General features: G+C 38.2%; 1 pseudogene; it reads right to left on the bottom strand.

Annotated features, from left to right (window-relative positions):
- Positions 1-11,175: 11,175 nt before the first annotated feature.
- LOC117024586 (tigger transposable element-derived protein 1-like) lies at positions 11,176-25,315 on the bottom strand (annotated as a pseudogene).
- Positions 25,316-25,533: the final 218 nt, after the last annotated feature.

The raw sequence follows: 25,533 nt of genomic DNA, 5'->3' as shown, positions 1-25,533 counted from the left end.
AGCTGGTGAACTGTCAGCCCTCATATCCAGTTCTTTCAATTAGGCAGTAGCTAGTCACCTAACAACAATGTTCCCATTTTGAGTCTCTGTTTTTCTCTATGTAAATTCTTTCTATTATGTTTTCTTCTTCAAATATTAAGGTTTATGTGAATGTATGTGTGAATGTATCTTCTTCTAGAACATAAATAAATATGAGATGATATCAGTGGTATTTTTATTCTTTCTCCCTAATTTTTGGATATTTAATTTTTTTGCAAGAACAGTATATTACTTTAATAACAGAAAACGTAATAGATATTTTAAATTATATCTTATTGACATATACTGCTATTTCATTTGCATTTCTAATAGATTTGATTCTTTTGAGTAAGGTATGCCCTTCCTTTGTTATATTCCCATTTTTATTTTATCCAAACAATTCTACAGAATATGTAGTAATATGTGGTAATAGTTATGAGATTCTATTTGCTATTCTGTTACAATTCATATTCCCATTGATTATATTTATTTATCCTGTCCTATAATGTAACATGTATTTATCAGGATCCATGACTTATAAATATGTTAATACTTTAACATTTTTGTTTTTTCATGCTTCCTCCTAAACGTTATCCTTCTTTTTCACGTTTTAGAAGATGTTGGTCATAATAACTGATTTTCAAGTTATAACAGTGTTTGTCATAATCTGGTCACGCCTCCTGGGATGCTGCCTGATTGAGATGTGATCACAAAAAGCTAGTGTTTTCTTAAGCTCATACAAGAAAATAGCACATGCTCCCAAGGGAATCAATTTTTATGCATGTATAAAATATGTTTGCTAAGGGAGTAATTAAAGATTCTTAAAGTTTACATTTATAAATTAAGATTAATTCATTACTGGAGTTTCCTGAGCTTAATTGAGTAGTCTATTATAGAGTCAGCTCTCATGCAAAATTTAGCAATGAAGACAACAAGCTTAGTTTTCAGGGCAGCATCATTGGATCTTGAGTTAGTCATGATTGTTAGTTGTAGCTCTTCTTGCTTGGTAATTATAAGGCAAGTATCAAGCTCCCCCTTTCTATTCTCTGGTATACTTAGGAAAAATATGGGTTTGTTTCATGTCCACTCTGAGTCACTTATCCTATCATACTTGAATATCCTTTTGCTACTAGTGCTGCCCTGAAATTCATGGACTAAAATCTCCAGTCTATAACGAGATGCAGCAACCTCTTTGCCATTCTCAGTGGTGAAATAAATACAGGATGAGGTATACTTGCCATGATTGCCACATATGTCTATAAGGTATATCAACCTCTATTGAAAGATTGCAGTTCAATAAAAGAAATTACAATGGGGATCGGGTGCATTTCACGCTGGACACCAAACAGGGCTCTTTCTATAACCCAAGGAAAACATAAAAATACTAAACTCTTTTCAGAAAGTCCTCTCATGCTTATACTCCAATTCGTGGTTGCCCCACTATATTTGGATCCTTCCTCCTCTGTCAGAATCCTTTCTTCAAACCTCTCAAAGGAGATCTCTAGCTTTCTTGGGGGCAACTCCATTCCCTATTTACACAGGTTGGTGTGAGTCTAGAAACCATCTACTCCTTACCCTCAGGAAAACTGTGGATCCCATAATCTATTAGTAGCATATATCCCAAATTCTGAGTTATTCAGCTCAGAACAACATCAGAAAGATTGAAGATTTGGAGGACGAGGATGGGTGAGTTACAGAATGGGACATGGCATTCTAAACTCTGTGACTTGCAAGCATGAATCCTGATTCTTACTGCTGATCCAAATGGATCAACAACACACATCCACAAACATCTTCTTAGGATAAACATTAATTCTACTATAGATTCTTATTGAAGTAGATAAACATTTTCCTAATTATAACATAATTAGTACAGTTGTCCCTGGACTTAACAATACAATGCACAGGGGTAAGAGTTTTCCTTTGTTTATCTTGTTTTCAGTTTGTGTTCATGGGCCTATTAATATATAAAAAAAAAACAACAGACAGTGACTTCTAACTTTAATGGCTGCAGCTCAGCCCAAAAGCTGTATTCTGTAAATACCAGGTCAAAATCTTGGGCAGGATGGATTCCTGTAGTTTGTAAACAGGAAAGAAAGGCAATGTGATGATCTGTTATTCTTCTGAGTGAAAGAATGGAGCTGTTGTTCATGGAATTAAGGAAATATTAATATTCTAGTAATTAAAATCTTAAGCTAGAAAATTACTGCTAATTTCATGGTTGCCTATTTAGTTTTTCATGGGTTTGAATAATGCCAAAGTGTGAAGTAATAAATTTAGCCACAATATTTTAGCCAATACTTTTTCTATGTATATCTAAACATTAATATCTGGATGATATCTAGACATTAAGTCATATAGGTAAAATAATTCAAATATAAATCAACTACACTCTTTTCACTAAAATAGACATAGTCATAATTTCCATAAATTCTAATGAACTTTATCCTATGGATAGTCAACAAAGCGTCTTGGTTCACAAAGCCTCTTGCCTCTTGAGAACTGTATAGCATATTGGAGCACAGTTTTGGAACTAAGATGGCTGGAGTTTAGATCTTGGGTTCTCGGCATTCTCACTTTAATTTCATACAACATGCTGAAACACTGTGCTTCAGTTTCCTCCTGTGGAAAGGGGATGGAGTTTCTGTTATTTAAGTGGAGTTGTTGTGATGATTAATAAGGTAATATATTTAAAGTAATTGGTCTAGCTCCTGACACATAGTATAATACTGAGGATTATAGTAATTATTGAAGTAGGCTCATTCTTTAGTTGGATAAAAGAGTGAAACACAGCATATAAGTAAGTGCCTAAGTGTCCCTCATCTTCCTGCCCAAGATTTCCCAACTAGTGGGGGAGAAGGGGCTTTCTTGTTTTCTTCTTCCCTTATATTATTAATCCCCATGTGAATTAGTGGAGTGGGTAGCAATCATGAAATGTGTAAATCTTGGCAGGTCTTTTGGAGTAAATATTCATTCCAGAAAGACAACGTATCTCCTGAATGGACAAGTGAGATGTGCATGGCACTGCTTCTGTACTTTTCCATTTCCTATCATGTTATTCTCCTTCACAGAGCTCTAGGTATCCCTGACTTAACCTGTGCTCTTCTCTTTTTTTTGCCATAATATGCTATGTTCAATTACAGCAAGCACTCAGCCTTCATCTAATTCATGGGGCTTGGCCAGACATTAAGTGGGAGTAAAAGTGATTCACTAATGGAAAGCAAAAGGGAAAGCAAGATAAATATGTGATTCCTCTCACTTTTGTTGAAAATATGGAAATCAAGTGTGGTTTTTTTGTGCTTCTCTATAAAGTATTGGTATGCAATAAAAACTTCAATTAAAAATCAGATATTTTCTCTGTTCCCCACTTTACTCTTCATATCTTATCAATGGTGAATGTTAACCAAAGTCAGCCCACAGAACTGTAAGATATATGATATATATGATTATCGCTATAAAACTCTCCCTCCAAATTCCAAATTCCTTTAACAAAACCAAGAAAACAAAGATGGATGTACCAAAGTCCTGATAGGAAATTGCACACTCAAACAGGAAAATTGAGTATAATTTAGTAAAAGGTCTATTTACCTAAGTGTCAGGAGAATTAAAGGAAACCAACAAAAGATAGTGTATTCATCTGGGGAAAAGGATGAGAGAAGCAGAGAAAAATCATTTTTTTTATCGTTTTTAAATTTTAACTAATTGAATATCTGTAAGAGATTTTAAGTGTTAAAAGGCTCAGTCCTCCACAAAGCAATACAAGTAAAATAGCAATCTAATCTTAAAGGTTCAAGGCTATTTCCTCTTTTGTATTCCCATTTTATGCCATACTCAACTCTAACCCTTATGACATTTTCTACTTGTCCCACTACCAATAAGCTCCTCCAAAAGGTATTAATAATAAATGTGCTCCCTTCATCACCCCTTCATTTCTCAGGAACAAAAGAAAATAAAAGTTTTGTTGTTGTTGTTTTAAGCTTGGAAATAACTACTCACACTTTGTAAATTTGACAAAGGATACGGAGACGTAAGAAGGAAAGGAACTAATGCATTGAGACTGGTTAGGCTACTATGCTAGACATTTGAAAAATTTCTTTTCTATTGTTTGTTACAATTATGGTTTTTCACTCTGGAACCAGTTGATGACCCCTCTGAAGTCTGAGCAGTATCATGGTAAGCTATTGCATTGCTGCAGTATAGCAACATATACTCTCACTAAGATTACATCTCCATTGTAAAATGGACAAAGAAGTCGGTTTGAATCACACCCTCCACTAGCGCAAAGCACTTCCCTTTTCTAAGATGAGAATTGGAACTAGGCATGCCCTACCTGGACCTCAGAACCCAGCTCTGTTTTATAGTAAGTTTGCAAGGAAATGTACCATTAGTTGAAATAAAAGTTGAGAGACTTGATCCCCTTCTATTTATCATTAAAACTCTATTGGGGAATTCATCTTTCTTGTTCAAAGAGTTCTGCTCCTATTGGCACAGCCCTGCCAAAATTTTCTGTACACATGGCTGTCATGTTATTCTAATAACACATTTACAGGACAGGAAATTGGCAACATTAAATATTTACAGGGCAAGGCGATCAGAAAGAGACTGCCAACAAAGCCTGAACTCACACAAAGCCCAAGGAACGGCACAGTAGGAGATGCTTTCTACTCTTTCTGAGAAGATCAGAAGTGGCTATTAGATGTTTTCAAAGTAATATTCTTAACCATGCTTGGAAAAGAATCCTTGTTTCTCCTATAAATTACAGAAGGAAAGAAATCCTGTTGGCTCCTTTGCCAAAACTTCATGGCTGGGTGGGCTACAGTGTATTTCTGTCTTCAAAGAGAGCTGTAAGAGTGAAATACCTTGCCTGTATTTAGCAAGACCTGTTTTAATGGTTATGGATTTATGTTCTGAGAGTTTTCAAAGGAAATGCATTCATTATAATGCAGAGACTTGAAATGACTAATTTTCTGTTGCTTGCTTTTCCTAATTTCATTCTCATTTGATTTATCTGACAGTTTGGGCGAAATAGCTATTCCACATCAGTTTTTCAGATAAATAGCAAAACTTTATTTGGGTCACATTGAAAAAATATTAAAACTTTATAAAAAATGTTCCATGTGGATCAAGTTCAATCATTTTAACATGAATACCTCTTGTCTCTGCTGGGACAATAAGGTCTTATCCCCCTGTATTCTTGGCACTTAGTGCTGTGCGTGGCACATCTAGTCATTCAGTCACCAATGAGTGTCTGCTTTGTCACTGGGGTAGCAGTGACCAAACATGGTCTCTCTTTTTTTCAGTTTATTGATTTAGAAGGTATTCCACACATATGTATTAAGTTAATGAATATTAACTAATAACTCAAATTCCTCTGGCTTATTGCCTCTAGTTATAAACATATGACAAGCAGTCCTTCCCAGTTATTTTGGCCTTTCCCCCCGAGTCTTCCATGTACTTGGAAAAAGGTCTGTTGATGTTCCTCTCTTTTATAATTATGAAAAACATTGACACTTACTGTATGTCAGAACTGTTCTAAGCACTTAATATGCATGAATTCACCTATGTTATCCTCCTAACAACCATAGTACAAGTACATAGTACATTTTGCATAACAAATGTGGGAGACTTTCCTTCACCTTGATTTCTATAGCAAATACTTCAGGAAGCTGCTCAGGAAAAGTTGATTCGGGTTCTGCTTATAAACCTCGCTTTCCACAAGTGCTGCTGAACAATCCAGCAGACCCAGAACTGGGTAGAATTAACCTCGCCATTCTCTTCCATTGTCCGCCTCTCTCTTCTTTCTTCCCACATACATTTGCTCTGATTGTTCTAGCTTTTCTATCAACCAAAATCAAAAGCTGTCATTCATATCAACTTGCAAATAGATATTGAGGGAGTCCCGACAGCCAAGAATGGAATTCCCGTTTGTGCTGAATTGGGACAACTGTCAAACCATTTTGAACACTAAAGGCAATTTTAAAATACACTTTTCTACCCCTTCTCCTTAGCTGCTTTAGTCAACCATGGGATGGAAAAGCAGGCAACAAGCAACTGTATTCATATCCTATGGCTGATTACCACAAATCACCACAAACTAGGTGGCTTAAGACAACAGAAATTTATTCTCTCACAGTTCTGGAGGCCAGAAGTTCAAAATGAAAGTATTGGCAGAGGTGGTTCTTTGTTAGGGGCTCAGAGGGAGAAGCTCACGCCTCTCTCCTAGCTTCTGGTGACTGCCTGTAATTCTTGGCATTCCTTGGCTCTTTGATATACCACTCCAATCTCTCCCTCCATCAACACATGGTATTCTCGCTGTATGTCTGCTAAATAAGATTTTAAATGGTATGTCCTTCCAGGTTTTTATGAGTAAATACATTGTTTGTATTCTATTTTAATACTATTTTACAATCAGCACTTTTTTTTTTAACTCTACAATATATGTATAATATTGAGCATGTTTCTGTATCCTTTGTTATTTGAAAACATGATTTTCAATAGCTATAATGGAGGGGGTCAAAATTTATTTATCCAATTTTGTGTAGTTGGACATGTATATCATGTTCAATTTTATACTACAATAACTCACTCTATTGTGATGAACACTGCTGTACATAGTTTAAACCATATTTCAGTTTATTTCTCTAGGTTCTAATGATTTTACAACTATAACATTAAATTCTATCAAAAAGTATGTACCTTTTAATGGATTTGGTTTTATACATAGGTAACTCATATCTTAACTCACTAGGTTAATGCATTTTGTATTTCTATAGAAAAACCCCAACATATGGCACTGTTAGGGCAGATTTCCAGTGAAGGGGCAAGGCGGGATGTGACTCTGCAAAACTGACAGTTTTACCAAGATTGATGTGCTAATTTCATGGAAAGAGTTCTGGAAAAGCAAGAAAAGAAAATCATGTTCAAATTGCCATGTCTATCATGGACATGGGGAATGGAGGCATCTGAACATCTCACACTCTTTGTCTTCTCAGAAACACCTTCATGAGAGGCCAACAGTGAGTTCAAGTTTTCTTACACTCTTTGTCTTCTCAGAAACACCTTCATGAGAGGCCAACAGTGAGTTCAAGTTTTCCAATGCCAAGTTGAGAATGCCACACCTTCTCAGGTGCCACTTCCATTGGAAGTTCATACTACCCAAGTGTTTCAAAACCCCAAACTATCTTTTTTGTTCTTTGAAACTCCACAGCCTATGACAGCACAAGTCTCATTAGGTATTTAATAAAATATGTGTTAGTTGTTTTTTAATTGAGAAGGTTCTGTTCTTTTCACCTCAAGAAATCATTTAGGAGACAACAACATACAATAATTAGATTTGATTGAATCTAATTGATTTGAATGTTAATGAAACAGTGCCGCCAGTGTGTTTTATTTCACTTAAACTTTGATGACACTTTAGCAGTTGCCTTTCTTTCCCAATCTGCTACCCCCACTTCTCCCCACCATTGCATTTGACACGATTCCTACGCCATCAACATTGTTTGTCTGAAAGCCTTTTAATCAGCTGTGGGTAATGTTGGATAGGAGCTCCCAGCTCTTCCAGCTCTATCACCTCCCATGCCAGTTGCCAAGGGAACCATTTCACTGAGTCAACAATAAAAGAGTCATCAAATTTGGTTCTTTTTATCTTTTGCCTTGAGGAGAGCCACTAAAATGTCCTCTTGCACCAGAGAACAAATGCCAACCTTTTCTCCCATTTCTCCTCAGATAATCTGAAAGCAATCTTCATTTATAGTAAGGAATGAAATAGGGAAGCTTGACAAGCCAGGGTTGTGAAAGTTAGCTGAGGTCAATGCCATAGAAACAACATGTATTTGTTCTCTGAAAAAATAAATAAATAAAATTTGATATTTTGATAGAATTTTCGGCTATGTGTCCTGTTTGATCAGAGTGGGATGGATGGGCTTGTATTTTATTTTGACCATTGTTTTGATACATCAGTGAGGTAAATGAGGAGCCTGCCCTCTGAGGCAGGGCAGAGTCTAAAATTCCTTTGTTTCTTTCTGTAGTACTCTTATCCACTGACACAAATATAACTCAACAAGTGCAGAGAATTGCTCACCAGTGGTTGCTGCCAACCTACAGAAGGTCTTCTGCAGTGTTTCAAAACAGCCAGCCAAGTTACTGTCTGGAAATATCTAGAGGCTGGTGAGGGAGAGTCTCTACAGCCTTTCTACTCAACACTCATCCCTTTCCTCTTTTGAGTTATAAGCAGTACAGATCCATGAACACAAAAAGAAGGAAGTCACTTTGAAAAGAAAGGATGGCCCCGATGCCCAGGCCCCCCTCCATTGTGAGAGCTTGGGGGAGAGTAAAATTGTTCTGCCTACCCACCTCCATTCTCAATCTTGTATGCAGAAAACATGAAGTTAAAATGGGCATTGTGGGCAATTTTCACTGGAGCAAATGAAAACGATGTTCTAGGCTAGCCCTGCTGAACGGAAAGGAAGATAGAGAATAGGGTCTGGAATGGGAAAAGCTAGCCCTGCCTTTTTTACTTAGTTTTCTATCTGGTAGGGGAAAGTGGTCTGATTGCTTTTACTATATTTTTGTACCAATTGAGCCACCTCTTTCTGAATCACTGCCCAGTTTCTTAATTGTGACCATTTCTCAAATTGTGATCATTTATTACCTGCATCTGCATCACCTGAGGCTAATAAAATAACTCAGTGTCCTGGGCTGGACCCCAGACCTGTGGAATCAACATCTGGGGGTGGAGACCAGGCAGCTACATGTTTAACAACTGATGAGTTATATAACTCATAAAGACAAGATAATGGCAAAAGCGTCTGTGGTAGCAGCAAAAAGGCTCTCCTAAGGGGAGAGGCCCAGGGCAATCTTCTCAGAACCCAAGCTCTAAATCTGGATGAACTTTGAGGAAGGACCATCTGTGACACACTTAAAGTTGTTTGAAAGTTTGTGTGTGTCAGTGTGTCTACATACAGTTTTCTGACGAGGGGCTTTTGAGCTTTCATCAGATCCCCAAGGGAATCCACGTCGCTCCCCAAAATGTTAAGAACTACTTGTTCATGGAATGTTTGAGTTGATGTCAGGAATACTGGCAGGTATCCTCCAAACAAAATGAATAACCTCTTCACCTGCTCTCACTCCTTCCTTTTCTCCCCTGCAACCTGGACACTGGAATAGTCCACACTCATCAATATCTCAATTACTAAATTTAGTTTATAAGCCAATAAAATGATACAGAGAGTATTTTAATGGCTTTCCTCTTTGGATTAAATGATTGCCTCAAACCAGAAAATAAAAGGTTAATTTTTTCCTCTGCCTACATTCTTTACATAAAAGAAAAAAGAAAGAAAGAAAGAAAGAAAGAAAGAAAGAAAGAAAGAAGAAAGAAAGAAAGAAAGAAAGAAAGAAAGAAGAAATCAGTGTTGATGCTGTCACTTCACTTCTCCAAAAACCAAAGTGGTTTCTGAGAAATGTCTCGCCACTTTGAAGAGTGAATGATTAGAACACTCCTGATTAGAGAAATCAGATTAATTGGTGCAGAGTGTGATGTGAGAGTGTGTTCTTTCATGAAGATGGCTGTGCCGAGTGGACGCACACAGCACTCACCCCGAATGGTTCAGGGGACTAGGCTCATGTTTCTCAGAGTGTGCATAGAAAACTGCATAACCAGCGGCATCTCAGGAAGCCTGTTAACAGTGTCAAGTCCCTGAATGGACCCCGACTTCATAATCAGCATCACTGGTGACAAGGCCATCAAATAGGCAGTTAGGACAAGTACTGAGGAGATTGGTGACTGTGAAACATTCTAAAGTTTGCGAGTTCTCAGGTAACATTTCCCCTGTGTCATCTTTACATAAGAATAAAGGTCATGGACCAGGGAAAGCAGTGCTGTTGAGCCTGGAACCTGAAGCATGTCGTCAGTAAATAGCAATAGGGGACTCAGTCTTTACCACAGGGAATTATAATTCTGTCCAGATGTTTATTTAGAAGGCTGAAAATCGGAAAACAATTGCATAATCACAAAAATTCTGTCCTGGACACAATTAGGAGGCATATTACACCATTGCATTTAGTGGATATCTTACAACTTCATTCTTCTACAATCGAAACATCCCAATGAATATCGTTTACTTCTAACCAAAATGGCTCACTTAACCTAAGTATGAAAGGATAAATTTCAAAATTATAGAGCAATTTAAATTCCACCTCTAAGGCTCTCTGACTGATAAAGGATGTTCAGAAGTGACCTTGTCCATCCCCTGGTGTAGGCAGGCATGGGGAAGGGTGGGAACTTCACATATTGTAATTTACTGATTTCAGAAGGGTGTGTCTGTGAGACCAGGGAATCTATTCCCAGTTTGGTCAGTCCCAAGAGAAAAAAAAAACATGTCTGGTTTTTATTCTTTTCCTTTCATTAGTCTCTGAAATTCTTACTGCCTAGAGTTCATGTTCAGATGTTTCTCCGGATGGTCACTGTTTTCACACCAAACCATTTCTAAGGAAGTTCAGAATAGATCCGTAGCCATATGTAACATAATTAACTTGTCATCAGATAAATAGTAACAATATCTGCTATGTCTATTGTCTATTGCTCCCTCCTAATGTCTATGCAAAGGAGAGACCTGCCTCCTGGAAATAAAGTTTTCTTAACATTTCCTTCATTTTTAAAACAGAAAAAAAGAGTACTAAAGCAAGACACTAAATTCACTGGAGGTATAAGCACATCAGCAGATATAAACTGATATCAAAGAGCTATGTGTACGTCTACTAATCCATAGAATCTGTGACTCTGTTACTTTACATGGCAGGGAAATTAAGGCTGCAGATTAAAGCAGCAACCTTAATTCCTAAGGTTGCTGATCAGCTGACGTTAAGAAAGGAAGAGTATCCTAGGTTATTCAGGTGGGCCCAATATAATCAGAAGGGTCATTAAAAGTGAAAACGGGAGGCAGAAAAGTCAGTGGGGGCACACCTCGGAGATAGTATAGGTTCAGTTCCAACCCGCTGCAATAAAGCTAACATCGCAATAAAGTGAGTCACACAAATTTTTTGGTCTCCGAGTGTATATACACGTTATGTTTACACTATAGTCTATTAACTGTGCAATAGTATCATGTCGGAAAAACAGTGCACATAACTTAGTGAAAAATATTTCATTGCTAAAAAATGCTAACCATCATCTGAGCCTTCAGTGGGTTGTAAACTTTTTGCTGGTGGAGGGTCTTGCCTCCAGGTTAATGGCTGCTGATGGATCAGGGTGCTGGTGGCTGAAGGCTGGGGTGGCTGTGGCAATTTCTTAAAATACGACGATAATGAAGTTTGTCACATCGATGGCCTCTTCCTTTCACAAATTATTTCTCTGTAGCATGAGATGCTGTTTAACATCATTTTACCCACAGAACTTCTTTCAAAATGGGAGTCAATCCTCTCAAACCCTGTCCCTGCTTTATCAACTAAGTTTATGTAATATTACGAATCCTTTGTTGTCATTTCACCAATCTTCACAGCATCGCCGCCAGGAGTAGATTCCACCTGAAGAAACCACTTTCTTTGCTCATCCCTAAGAAGCAACTCCTCATCCATCAAAGTTTTATCATGGGATTTTAGCAATTCAGTCAGATCTTCAGGCTCCACTTCTAATTCTAGTTTTCTTGCTATTTCTGTCACATCTGCAGTTACGTCCTTCACTGAAGTCCTGAGCCCCTTGAAGTTACCCATGAGGGTTGGAATCAATTTTTTCTAAACTCCTGTTAATGTTGATGTTTTGACCTGTTCCAATGAATCACAAATGTTCTTACTGGCAGGCAGAATATGTATCCTTTCCAGAAGGTTTTCAATTTACTTTTCCCAGATCCATCAGAGGAAACACTATCTATAGCAGATACAGCATTATGAAGTAAATTCCTTGAGTAATCAGACTTAAAAGTCAAAATTACTTTTTGGACCACAGGCTGCATAATGTATGTCTCGTTAACAGGCATGAAAATAGCATTAATCTCATTGTACTTCTCCATCAGAGCTCTTGGGTGACCAGGTGCATTGTCAATGAGCAGTAATATTTTGAAAGGAGTTTTTTTCCTGAGCAGAAGATCTCAACAGTGGGCTTAAAATATTCAGTAAACCAGGTTGTAAACAGATGTGCTGTCATCAGGCTTCGTTGTTCAATTTATAGAGCACAGATGAGTAAATTTAGCATAATTCTTAAGGGACTTAGGATGTTTCAGAATGGTAAATTGAGCACTGGCTTCAACTTAAAGCCAGCAGCTGCATTAGCCCCTAACAAGACAGTCAGCCTGTCCTTTAGAAGCTTTAGAATCAGGCATTGACTTCTCAGCTATGAAAGTCCTAGATGGCATCTTCTTGCAATAGATGGCTGTTTCATCTACTTTGAAAATCTGTTGTTTAGTGTAGCCACCTTCATTAATTATCTTTGCTAGATCTTCTAGATAACTTGCTGCAGCTTCTACATTTGCACTTGCTGCTTCATCTTGCATTTTTATGTGATGGAAATGATTACTTTCCTTAAACCTCATGAACAAACCTCAGCTAGCTTCCAATGTTTTTTCTGCAGCTTCCTCACTTCTCAGCCTTCACAGAAATGAAGAGAGTTCGGGCCTTGATCTGGATGAGGCATGATGTGGCTGGTTTAATCTTCCACCCAGACCACTAAAATCTTTGTCCATATCGGCAATAAGTCTGTTTTGCTTTCTTATCATTCACGTGTTCACTGGAGTAGCACTTTTAATTTCCTTCAATAACTTTTCCTTGGCATTCACAACTTGGCCAATTGTTTGGTTCAAGAGGCTGAGCTTTCAGCCTGTCTGGGCTTTTGACATGCCTGCCTCACTCGGCTTAATTATTTTCAGTTTTTCATTTAAAGTGAGACCCATGTGAGTCTTCCTTTCACTTGTAGGATTATTAATTGGTCTAATTTCAATATTGTTGTGTCTCAGGGAATAGGGAGACCCAAAAAGAGGAGGACAAAGGAACGTGTGATTGATTGGTGGATCAGTCAGAACACACACAACATTTGTCAAATCAGTTCACCATCTAATATGGGCATGGTTCCTAGTGCCCCAAAACAATTACAATAGTAACATCTAAAATTGCTGATCATCATAATCAACATAATAATAATGAAAAAGTTTGAAATATTGTGAGAATTGCCAAAACATGACACAGACACACAAAACGAGCAAATGCTGTTGGAAAAATAGTGCCGATAGACTTGCTCAATGCAGGGTTGCCACAAACCTTCAATTTGTTTTAAAAAAAAAAAAAAAGCAGTATCTGTGAAAGTGAGAAAAAGCAAAGTGTAATAAATTGAGGTAGGCCTGTAATTCAATGTGAGGACTTGAGTTGCAATTGCTGGCCTTAGAGATGGAAAAGGGCTATGAGCCAAGGGATGTGGGCAGCCTCTAGAAGATGGAAAAGGGAAGGAAATCGATTCTTCCCTAGAGCCTTCAGAAAATAATGCAGCCCTGCTAACACCTTGATTTTCGCCAGCGAGACCCATTTCAGACCTCTGACCTACAGAATTGTAAGATAAAAAATTTGTATTGTGGTAAGTGTCATGCAGGGTCTCTGGTCCCGCTCCCCGCATAAGAATGCAGGATATTGTGAGGCCAAAAAGGAACACCAATGGAGCCATGGATGGGGGTTTACCACTATAGTCTCGCTGTCAGCTGGTTTGGAGACATAGGAAACAGGAGCCACACAATCCACAATCCGCCGTCTGCTTCTCTGCCAGCCAACCCACCCCCTAGCGTAGCCACGGCAGTTACATTAGTGGCTAATGGCTAACCAGTAACAGCTGATGGCCACCCAGTCACAGCAGATGGGCATCTGATTACAGCTGATGGCCCTCTAATAACCAAGCAGAGCACCTTTCCACGTGAGGCCGAGAGCCTGGCAACTGCTCTCTGGAACTCTGTCCCCACAGTAAGCCACTAAGTTTGTGGTAATGTGTTACTGCAGCAATAAGGAACTAACACATTCATCTAAGTATTTATCTGTCTCTTTTACCTTTTCCTTGCAGAATAAGGTGACTTTTTAGTATTTAAAAAAATTAAATACTGAATAATGCTCCATTGTATGGGTATACTACAGTTCATTTACTCATTCACTTATTGAAAGATTTCTTGGTTACTTCCAATTTTGGCAATTTTGAATAAAGCTGCTATAAACTTGTGCAGGTGTCTGTGTCAGCGTAAGTTTTCAACTCATTTGGATAAATGCCAAGGAGCATGATTACTGAGTTGTATGGTAAGCTTATATTTAGCTTTATAAGAAATTGCCAAACTGTCTTCCAAATTGGCTGTACCATTTTTGCACTCCCACCCATAGTGAATGAGAGTTCCTGTTGCTCTGCATCCTCGCCAGCATTTAGTGTTGTTAGTGTTTTGGATTTTTGCCGTTCCAATTAGTACATAGTAGTATCTTGTTGTTTTAATTTGCAATTCCCTAATAACGTATGATTTTGAGTATCTTTTCAAATTCTTGTTTGCCATCAGTGTGTCTTCTTTGATGAAAAATCTGTTCAGATTTTCTGCACATTTTGTAATCAGATTGTTTTCTTATTGTTGAAGTTCAAGTGTTTTTTGTATATTTTGGGTGACAGTCCTTTAATAAATATGTGGGTTGCAAATATTTTCTTCCAGTCTGTGGCTTGTCTTTACATTCTCTTGACAGTGTCTTTCACAAAGCAGAAGTTTTTTATATTAATGAAGTCCAACTTGTCAATTTTTTCTTTCGCTCTTAGTGTTTTATGTAAAAGGCCACTGCCAAACCCAAGATGACCTACATTTTCTCCTATTTTATTTTCTAACAGTTTTATTGTTTTGTATTTTATTTATTTACTTATTTTAAAGATTTTATTGGGGAAGGGGAACGGGACTTTATTGGGGAACAGTGTGTACTTCCAAGATTTTTTCCAAATCATGTTGTCCTTTCAATCGTAGTTGTGGAGGGTGCAGCTCTGTTCCAGGTCCAGTTGTCGTTGTTAGTTGCAGGGGGTGGAGCCCCATACTTTGCGGGAGTCAAGGAGTCGAACCGGCAACCAACTGAGCCACCTGGCACTGGCCCATGTGGGAATCGAACCGGCAGCCTTCAGCGTTAGGAGCACAGAACTCCAACCACCTGAGCCACTGGGCCGGACACTGTTTTGCATTTTAGATTTAGGTGTGTGATCCATTTTGAGTTAATTTTTGTGAAAGGTGTAAAGTTTGTGTCTAGAGTCATTTTTTTGCAGGTGGATGTCCACTTGTTCCAGCACCATTTGTTGTAAAGACTACTTTTGCTCCATTGTATTGCCTTTGCTCCTTTGTCAAAGATCAGTTGACTATATTTGTGTGGGTCTATTTCTGGGCTCTCTATTCTGTTCCTTTGACCTATTTTTCTATTCTTTCACCAATAACATATACTGCCTTAACTAGAAATTTTCGAATAATATGAAAAGAATGCAGTTATAATGTCCTTTACAGCAGGGCATGGGAATACCTTTATTACACTGAGCAGATATTTGTTATTTCTTTGCAAGTTAATTATATTTCCATTCAGCATTTGAAGTATAGCAGAGGGCAACTGGTTCTGCTTAGTTTTGGTCTCTAGGGGGACTTCCCAATATGTCTTCCATCTTTTTCCTTCTATATCCAGAAGGAATAGGCTATCATTGGTTTGGATTAAAGGTGATAAATTAGTCATTGAGGTGCAGTTACAGACCAAGTTAAAAATAGAGAATTCAAAAGTGTGGGGTCTCATTTGAACTCCCTTTTCCACTAATCCTGAGATATTTTCTCTTCACACTCATCGAGGGCAGATAGAATGAAGGTACATTCTCCCATTGGGTCTATACCTCCAACCACCCATGCATTCAGACAAATCCTTTTAGTTTTTTGGACTCTTTTCTACTCCTTTAAGACCTTCTGAGAGTGGTAACATCAGAGACTTTGCTTAGGGGTTAAACAGGTTATGCAGGATTCTCTGCCCTTCGTACAAATCAGTCGAGGCCAGTCAAGAATAGATAAAGCATTTCTCCCCAAGAATGAGTGCAGCTCTCCACAGCTCTTCATTGGCATTTGAAACCAAGGCCTCTGCTAGCAATAAAGCATAACATTTTTCTTGCTTTGTTTTTCTAGGTAATGACAGAGGTAAGGCACTGATGGCTGAAAGTATAATTCAGCAATTTCTGGGATTCTTAGACAAATTCCATAATATCTTCTAAATTGCATATCAAAAGTCTAACTACTAATGCGACCATGGCTTTCTATTTTGATACAACTTAAGCATGAAATTAAAACTTTGTCAGTTGGGTCCATATTAGATTCTCCATAAACTAAAATGAGGTTTAGATTACCTTTGCTGGCTTGGATAAATAGCAAAATTGGTAAATTATAGTCACAGTGGCTTTTCACCATTTAAAAGGATAAAGTATAATTTTGGCTTTAAAACACAATCAAGGTTCTGCATGTAGGTTTACTGATTTCAGAACACCCCTATTACATCAACTACTGTGCATACAATTTATCTGATTTTAAAGGGCTACTTAGCAAATGTTTGGCTCCTTTGCCTTCTGTGAAAAAGGGAACACTTCAGGTTACACATTGATTCTCCTTTGCTTTACTTATTCACCCATCAAACACTTCCTGAACATTTATTATACACCAGGAAATACACTAAGTGATGGAAGAACACAGGTAAGTGGGAGGTAATCCCTTTCCCAAAAGAATTTACAGCCTATAGAGATTACCTTCTAATATGATGCCAAGCAAGGTCTGTTTCTGTCTTTAATACATAAACCACGTGAACCTTAATTGCCAAGAATGGTCCATTTTATCTGCAACTGAGAAGTTTAATCAAATACATCTAATATGGCTTATAGTCTCCTCTGGTTTCAAATAAACCTTCAAAATTAATCCTGCAAAAACAGAAACTAGTGGCTCTCTATTTACGTATCTATTTTCATTGCCATCTATGTAGTTGTAGGTCTTTTTGAGGGGATAAGGGGCGTTGAGGTTATTGAAGGGCCATGGTCCATAGGGCAACAGGAATTTGGATTTGGTAGAAATGGCTTGGTGAAAACTGTAACTTCCCTTGGTATAGAAAGAATCTTAGGTTCTGATGAAAGCAGGATATCATGAATGTGGGTGGGATTAAGGAAGCCAATAAGGGTATGCTTTGCCTGATTAGTTACTACATCTTTGCATGATTAATTTAATAATGGCTTTTTCTCACAATTAACTCCAGCCTCAGGGAACTATCTTCTAATCTATACCTTAAATTGCTGAAAGGATAAAGGTCTCTGTGTAATTAATGTATGGTATTCACAAAATGCAAGACAGTACTGAAACCAAAGAAAAGAAAGTATTCTCTGCAGACATACATTATTCTAATGAAAGAAGGGAGAGGGAAAAAATTAAAACAAATCCTCTCAAGAATGCTGTGTCATTGCTATAAGAACACAAATTAAAAAGAAAATTTGGAATATCATACTCGAGAGCTTAACATATGGAATATTTCACATTATTTACAACCTTAAGAGTACAGTTAGTATCTACCTATGCTGTTTGCTTTAAAGAATTCTTTACTCACTTTTGACCAAAACGTGAAAATCACTTCAACTAATGCTAAGTCCAAGAGAAAAATGACATGAAACCATTTGTGTAGAAGAGCCAGGAAAGTGCAGACAATGAGAAGAGCCAAGAAAAAAAAAAAAATACTGACAATGATTTAAAAATAGGAACAAACAACAGTAAATGGAAGGAAGAAGAAACATCACTCAAGGGATGAACCATGTGGACACCCAACACTCCTGTGCAGCTGCTTTGGTCTCCTTTCGAAATGTGAGCCAAGAAAATAACTCGGGGAGCTATTCTGGACTTTAAATGGGGAATACAATCCTGGCAACTTATGGGGATGTTCAGTGTTGATTAGCACGGCTGGGGAATTTCAGATAGGCTAGGGCCTGCCTGAAAATTCCAGATGCTAAAACTGGCACATGGCTCTTCATATCAGAAGTATGCTCTACATAAAATGCAAACATACATCATTTGTTTTTATGTTTACCTTTGTATAAGTCATAATTTTTAACTGTAAGTTCTTTGCGCAGCTACTGAATTATTTTATCTTGAAAGGTATATGGGCCATTCATCATCCCCCATTTTTCATTTTCACTTTTCGTTTAAAATACGAATCTAGTCTATAAGTAGAAAGGGACTCCGTTTATTGAGCGCATACTGTTGGCAGACTCTGTAATATATGTAGAAGATGGGGCAAAATGTAGAACTTCTGGCCCTTAAGATGTTTTGGGAAAGAGACAGTATTGCAATGTAATGGGCTCTGAGCTGAAGCTTCAGTCTTGCTCCGTTTTCTCATTCATTTATATTCTCCCTTCTCCCTAAAGTATGACATCACAAGAAAGAGAGCTCCATGGGTGGAATGAAGGAAAAGGTGATTGCATGTTTGCTTTCTGGAGGCTACCAAGTGGAATAAACAGCAGGGCTATCACACAGGTTCGGTTGCCTAGACAAAATGTGCATATTGCAGAGTTTCAGAAGGTACAGCACAACACTGACGCTCCTGTATTATAAACTCACTCAGGATAATTTCCCCCAAAACAGCATAGTTATTCTCTACCAGGTGTACATTCTTCTTACCTTCCTTCTTTCTTGCTTCCTAAAAAACACAAAAAAACAGTGGCTTTCAACTTTTCCTGGTTTTAAACTCTGGCTCCACCGTTTACTAGTTGTGTAAATTGCTTAACTTCTACCTATTTTCTTCAGCTGTCAAATAATGATAATGTCACTTGGCTGTGTTGTTGCGAACACAGCCAAGTGACATTATCCTGTGTTGTAAGGATAATGTCGCCTGGCTGTGTCGTGAACGTTCAATAAGATAATATGTGCCCAGCACAATGTTTAGCACACAGCTGGCACTCAATAAATGCTAGTTTTTCCTTTCTACTGTATTATAACTATTGTTCATATTTACTGTGCACAAATTTTTTCAAATAATTTTTCTTTAATTCCAACCATTATCCTTTTTATGAAACCAAAAGAATATTTGAGCTAAAAATAATCTTAGAGATTCTTTACTCCCACCTTCCATGCCTTGATATTCTTCACTTGGGTCTAAATATAAATAGGGAGAGGCCCAGAGAAGTAATGTGACTATTCAAGGTCACTTCAGTGGTGACAGGTAGAATTTTAGGGCCAGATCGTAGGTCTCCGTTCAATGTTTATTTTCAAATGCCCCTCCCTGCAGATGGTTTTCTAATTCAGAAAAGATTAAAAACACTTGAGCCTTTTACAACACTAATGTTCACTGAAACCTTCTTCTTTGCCTTAAAGAAATGGCAAATTGGACCTTGACAATTTGGGCTTGACATCTTTGCTTTACATCTGTGCTTGCTTGTGTCTTTGGGTTGGAGAGTGTGTGATGCTGGTTCAGGAACCATTTCAGACTCCAGAGGTAGCATTGCTGGCTTGGAATCACAATATTTCTTTTTTTCACAGCAGTAGATTCTAGAATTCCAAATATTCTTTCTTCCCTGTGATACCTGCCTATTTGGTTTCCTTTTGATCTCACAGAAGTCATTTCAAGAGAATTGTGTCTTGAAAGCGAACAAAGAAGTTGAACTTCCTAAACTGTGACAGAGTGGGAAGATACTCCCAAAATGAATTGTTTATCCCAATCCATTAAACTGACAATTCTTTTAACAAATGTAGGTGAGTAGGACAAGCCCTAGTGACCAGGCCTTAGGTATTCCGACTACCACGGCTTTCACCTAACAGAAGTAAGGAATGTATTCTCAAGCACTGTTCTAATGTTGTGAACACCAGCAGAAGATTTCATTTTAGTTTGGAATCAAGAGAGTTTATTTGTTGATATGCTGGAAGTATTGTATCAATAGCTAGCTTTAGCTATGAAGCTTTCTCACAGTGTGACTCCCCCAAGGAGGGTGGGGGAGGGGAACAAAAACAAAAACAAAAGAGTATGGCAAAATTCCAGAGTAAAACCTCCAGCGAAAATAATAAAATAATAATAAAATGAAACCATTTAAAATTCTTCTGTTCCTAAAACTTAGCTATGCTTGTAACCATTACTGGGTATTCTGTGTAGACAGGTGAACAGTAAAGGATGACCTGGGTTTCAGAAGGACAACACAGGATTTGCTTTGCTCCAAAAGCTAATTAAAAAGTCTGAGGATGAAATGCTCAAATATCGTCACATGCATGACCACTCTCTCGTCATCACACACATACACACACACACACACACACACACACACACAGACGTTCTTTCTTTCATTATCTTCACCGTTGACAAACAAACTTGTCCACCCAGGCTAAACACTCTTCCCCTCTTGATCAGAATTCCTTCCAGCCAGAATCCAGGTTTCACGCTGTCATCTCTGAAAGGGTGTTACCCAATATTGGGCTAAATGTGCTTCTGATCAAATTGGTTCATGCTATCATAGCAATGTCTGCACATAGTGTTCTCTCTTTCGCTCATCCCCTATTTGGCTTTTAAAATCTCAGACAGTGGCACTTAATTATGTGAAACTACTATGACACTATCGTAAAACCAGTCAGTCTATGTATGGTGTTTGCTGTTTCAAGGCATTATTGGCTACAGAGACGAACTGTTAGGAAAACAGATGGAAAAAAGTGAACATTTTTAGTAACTGAAGATGGGCTGAAAACGCAAGTGCAAATGACTCTGATGTTTAGCATACGAAATAGTACTGTTATCCATTTCCTATTTAGGGGCCGCAGCCTAAGAACACTCAATGACTCCTGCCAGACAGTGTTAAATTTAGTTGAAGTTTAAGTGACATTTCTGAGAATAGAGGCTGGGAAGTATATCTTCGCCTTCTCAGCACATAGTATGTGGAAGGCACTGCTATATATATTCTAAGATACCATTGATTTAAAATGTACCATTATTTTAATATACCAGTAAGAAAGAGAGATAAATTATAAACTTCACATTTAATACTGTATACAGTGTGGTTCCATATTAAAGAGATTATAATTGTGTTTTTAAGCAAATATTGGAGATATACTAACACATACTCATATGAATGCATTTACACGTTTATAACTCATCTTGGAAAAGACCAATCAATGGAATCCGTGGTTCAGCATTTATTAAAAGGCAAGTTCCAGGATCCACAGATATATACTGAGCACATACTATTCGGTAAACACAGTTGTAGGTGCTCGGGATATGGCCAATATATATCTGTGGGTCCCCACTCGAGCAATTCGTGTTTCCCTACTTCTGTAATTTTATGCTCTGTAGGTCCTGGTTCTTAGAGGGTGGATCCTTCCACCGGGAGATAAGGGAAAGTCCCAATAAACTTAAAGCTATGACTAACTCCTGGTCACTTTGGGCTCCACAAGCCAGGAGACCATCAGACAAAGAACAGTAACCATAATGGCAGAGGTAATCGACCCTGCTCATCATGAGCAAATAGAGTACTGCTAGCTGATGCAAGCAGGGTGATTTGCTGGGCTGTCTCTGTACTTTCATGACCAGTTTTATTATAATAAGCAAGTCTAATAACCACAAGCTGACGAAAGCATGGTAACTGGGGCCTCCAGTGACACAGAGCAAGCCAACTAATCCAGCAGAGGTGCTAACCAAGGGAGAGGGAAATGTAGAATAGGTGGTAAAGGAGGCAGATAATGAGTATCTCAGGACTAATTTCACCAGTGGAAGCTACAGTTTGTCCAAATAACCTTCTTATAAGTTTTTCCAGAAAATTGGCCATCTGAAAACCTGGCAAACCTATGTCTGGATGGAGTTAGCTGAATTTGAGAAGTAAGTGGATCTGAGCATTGCAAAGCAGGTTCTAGAGCGATTGCTCTGCCTAGATTCACCTTTTTGGGCTGAACACCCATCTCCCAGGTCTCATGCCTTAGCACCTGTTAGGAGCTCACAGCCTTTTCCCTTCCCCTCTTGGGAGACACTGTAACTCTAGGGGGCGGCCACCCATGCTAACGCTGGACAAACTGTGGTGAAATTCATGCTTCCTAGGTTCCAGTGGAGCCAAACTTGTTCCAACTGGTCTCCAGCTGAGAACCCATCCTTGCTTAGCTCCTCCCCTGCCCTATATCCTTCTCTCACTCCCCCTCTTCTCCTGAAATCACTTTCTCAATAAATCATTGCTCAAGAATCCCAGTCCCTGGCTCTGCTTGTAGGAAACCCCAGCTAAGACAGGGAACTAATGGATTATTTGGCAGACAGTCTGCTCTCAGCCACATATGCCTTTCAAAGGAAAACATTTCTTCCAGACTATTGTGGACCCAAATCACTTTATTTTAATATTAATGAAATATGCTCAGATGTAAAGGTTTTTGTAGATTCCTTATGTGATCAGCGCTAATAAAACTTTAAAAGCAGAACAAACTTGCCAATTAGATTAACCAAAGCAAAAATAAAATTTACAACATTAATGTAATGTGACAGATTTGTTTTTCTTCTGCAGCTAAATTGCTGATGTTGGATTTAAAAGCAAAACGATGTTGTCCCAGACTTGGTTCTATATTTAGTCTGTTCCTGTATTTTAGCCTCAATAATACAAATTCAGAGCATGCTTTTGTTTTTGTTATTGTTTAAGTATGTTCTACAAAACATCATTAATAACTTCCAGGCTTTTTCGGTAGTTCAGCACAATCAGCTCTCATTGTTAATTCAAACCCAGCTAGCAAACATCTTCTAGTGGCAACTGTAATAAATGCCCACTTGATAACTTTCTAAAGCTTTGTCCCTGGCTAGGTAATGGTTCAGAAGAAAATGGTGCAGGCACTTCTGAGTTTGGTGCATCTGTTTTGCGTGCCTCAGAAGATTCAGTGCTTCCACTGCTTTCATCAATTGCATCTGCTGTGTCACGTTCATTCTTGGGGAGCACCATGGCATCCTTTGTGGTTCCTTTGGTGGGAGTACTCTCAGAAACAACGGCAGATATGATCAGTGAGATGAGGAAGCCTATATACAAGGCCCTCCGTGACCCCAAATATGCCTATGTTACATTAAAGATCATCAGCAAAGTGAAAATAAACAGTTAAAAATTTCTCATCAAGAATTCATATACCCCATGCTTCTGATACGCACACTCCCCCCTCACTTCATATGCTTTATTTTGGAAATCAATGCACTAAGAGGATGGTGAAATCCCTTCTGCTCAAAAATTATATAAATTTTGCCAATCTCAAAAACTGCCATAAATTGTGCTGGTTCATCTCAAAAATAAAACATGTCTTAGCCATTAGAATATGCTGCCTTTGCATTCCCACTGGAAGACACTGACTTCACTTTCACAGCGAGTTGAAACACTGACTGGTTTTCTGTTATAGTCGTGCCCTGTCTTTAGGAGACTTCTTCTCAATTGGATCTGAAGGTTTTCTTTTCCTTTCCAAGTAGGAAAGGTTTATGGATAAAAACAGATCATGCTTTAAAATGGTAAAACAACATTTCTTTGTTTAAGAAAACAATGTTTACTTTGAGCTAATTAAACCTAAAAGACACCTATTCATATTAATTAGCAAGAAAAAATATAGTATTAAAACGTCCTGTCCATCTCCAGTGGCTCTGTGAATGGAGGACTGGGGTATGAGGTGTCTGTTCTAACTTGACATTTGAGGAGAACGGATATTAACCAAATCTTCTCCCTCCCCCTGCCACCCTCTCCCCATTTTTTTTAAACAATTAGCTCAAAGAGTAGGAGAGCTGCTATCTAACAGGCAATTTCTGTGATCTCTGCATTAATTGCCTACTCTGGTACATGAAGGTGAGTGAATTCAGATAAATAAGAGAATTGTGGAAATTATTTTGGTGGTTTTATATCTTTGAATAACAAACTTCTATACAGCCATAAGCCACTGGATTTTCAATGCCTATAAAAGGCTTTCTTCATTAAATGATCTCTGCCTCAAACTTTTGTGTTTCATGCATTGGCTGTACCTAACCTATCATTTGGGACCTCAGTGACAGAGCATTTATTAAAACAATAACAACAACAACAACAAACAAAAACCTGTTTTTAGCGGTCTATTAAAAGTTTATGACATTTTGAAACTACATTAGTTATTTAGCGTCAATTTTCTTCTCAGAGATCACTTAAAAATAGCATTAGCAGAAGTGATTTGAAGAAAAGAAAAAGACCGGTCAACAGTATATAAAGGTGCTACCCTTTAGGTCTGGCTAGATTGGATTATTGTGATGTGACCCAAGAGACTCCTGCAAAATTATCTCAGTTATCTGACATCTTAGGGAATAAGAGGTTCTGAATCACAGAATTTTCTAAGACAGAGACACTCAGCTTTTTGTTATGGTAAAAAAAACAGCAGATTTGTGGTCCTACAGACTTAGGTTCATATCCCTTCTCTGCCTTGTGCTATCTGTATAATTTTGTCACCATCATCTACGAAGCAATAATAAAAAACCGAGCTTTCCTAGGATGACACAGAAAGTGAGTAAACCACCTGCAATTGCTACTTGGCACGTGAAGAGTCTAGATGGGTATATGTACTATGCATATGAGGTCTGACTATTAAGTTCACGAACTTGTTGCAACGATGTTGCTAAACTTTTTTGATATCAGAGGGATTATTCATTATGAATTTGTACCAACTGGACAGTTAACCAAGTTTACTGCTTGGAAGGGCTGAAAAGGCTGCGTGAGAAAGTTAGATGAAAACATCCTGAACTTTCCACCAACAATTCATGGTTCTTGCATCACGACAACGCACCAGCTCACACAGCACTGTCTGTGAGGGAGTTTTTAGCCAGTAAACAAATAACTGTATTGGAACACCCTCCCACTCACCTGATCTGGCCCCCAATGACTTCTTTCTTTACCCGAAGACAAAGGAAATATTGAAAGGAAGACATTCAGGACATCAAGGGTAATACGATGACAGCTCTGATGGCCACTCCAGAAAAAGAGCTCCAAAATTGCTTTGAAGGGTGGACTAGGCAGTGGCATTAGTGCATAGCTTCCCAAGGGGAGTACTTGGAAGGTGACAGTAGTGATATTCAGCAATGAGGTATGTAGCACTTTTCCAAGGGTGAGTTTGCGAACTTAATTTTCTGACCTTGTATACCACTTTTTCATTTCGAGTCACTTTTAAATTCACTGCATCTGGTTTCCTGAAGCCCCTTTTTTTGTACTCCTCCTCATCCTTACCCATTCTTGCTTCCACTCTTCCCTATAATTGCTTGCAGAAGGGGGTTCAAAATATAATTCGTACTTTTCAGGCCTTTCCTTACTTGACTTCTTTGCAGCATTGACTCTGGTGACCATTTCCTCCTTCCTAGAAAATTCTTTCTTGGTTTCCACCACACAATAATCTCTTGGGTTTTGCAAGGACTGTACTCCAGGGGCCACATTTTCAAGCTACCTCTACCTGAAGAGCATAACACTCTTTCACTGCACCAGGCCTTTCAGCTCTAAAAAACTATCAGCTTCAGAACCTGGAAAAAAATAATTTCTTATATGGCTGTCTTATTCACACTCCATAA

This window comes from Rhinolophus ferrumequinum, chromosome 7 (genome assembly GCF_004115265.2).
Source record: "Rhinolophus ferrumequinum isolate MPI-CBG mRhiFer1 chromosome 7, mRhiFer1_v1.p, whole genome shotgun sequence".
NCBI classification, from domain to species: domain Eukaryota; kingdom Metazoa; phylum Chordata; class Mammalia; order Chiroptera; family Rhinolophidae; genus Rhinolophus; species Rhinolophus ferrumequinum.
This window is presented reverse-complemented; position numbering and strand designations above follow the sequence as displayed.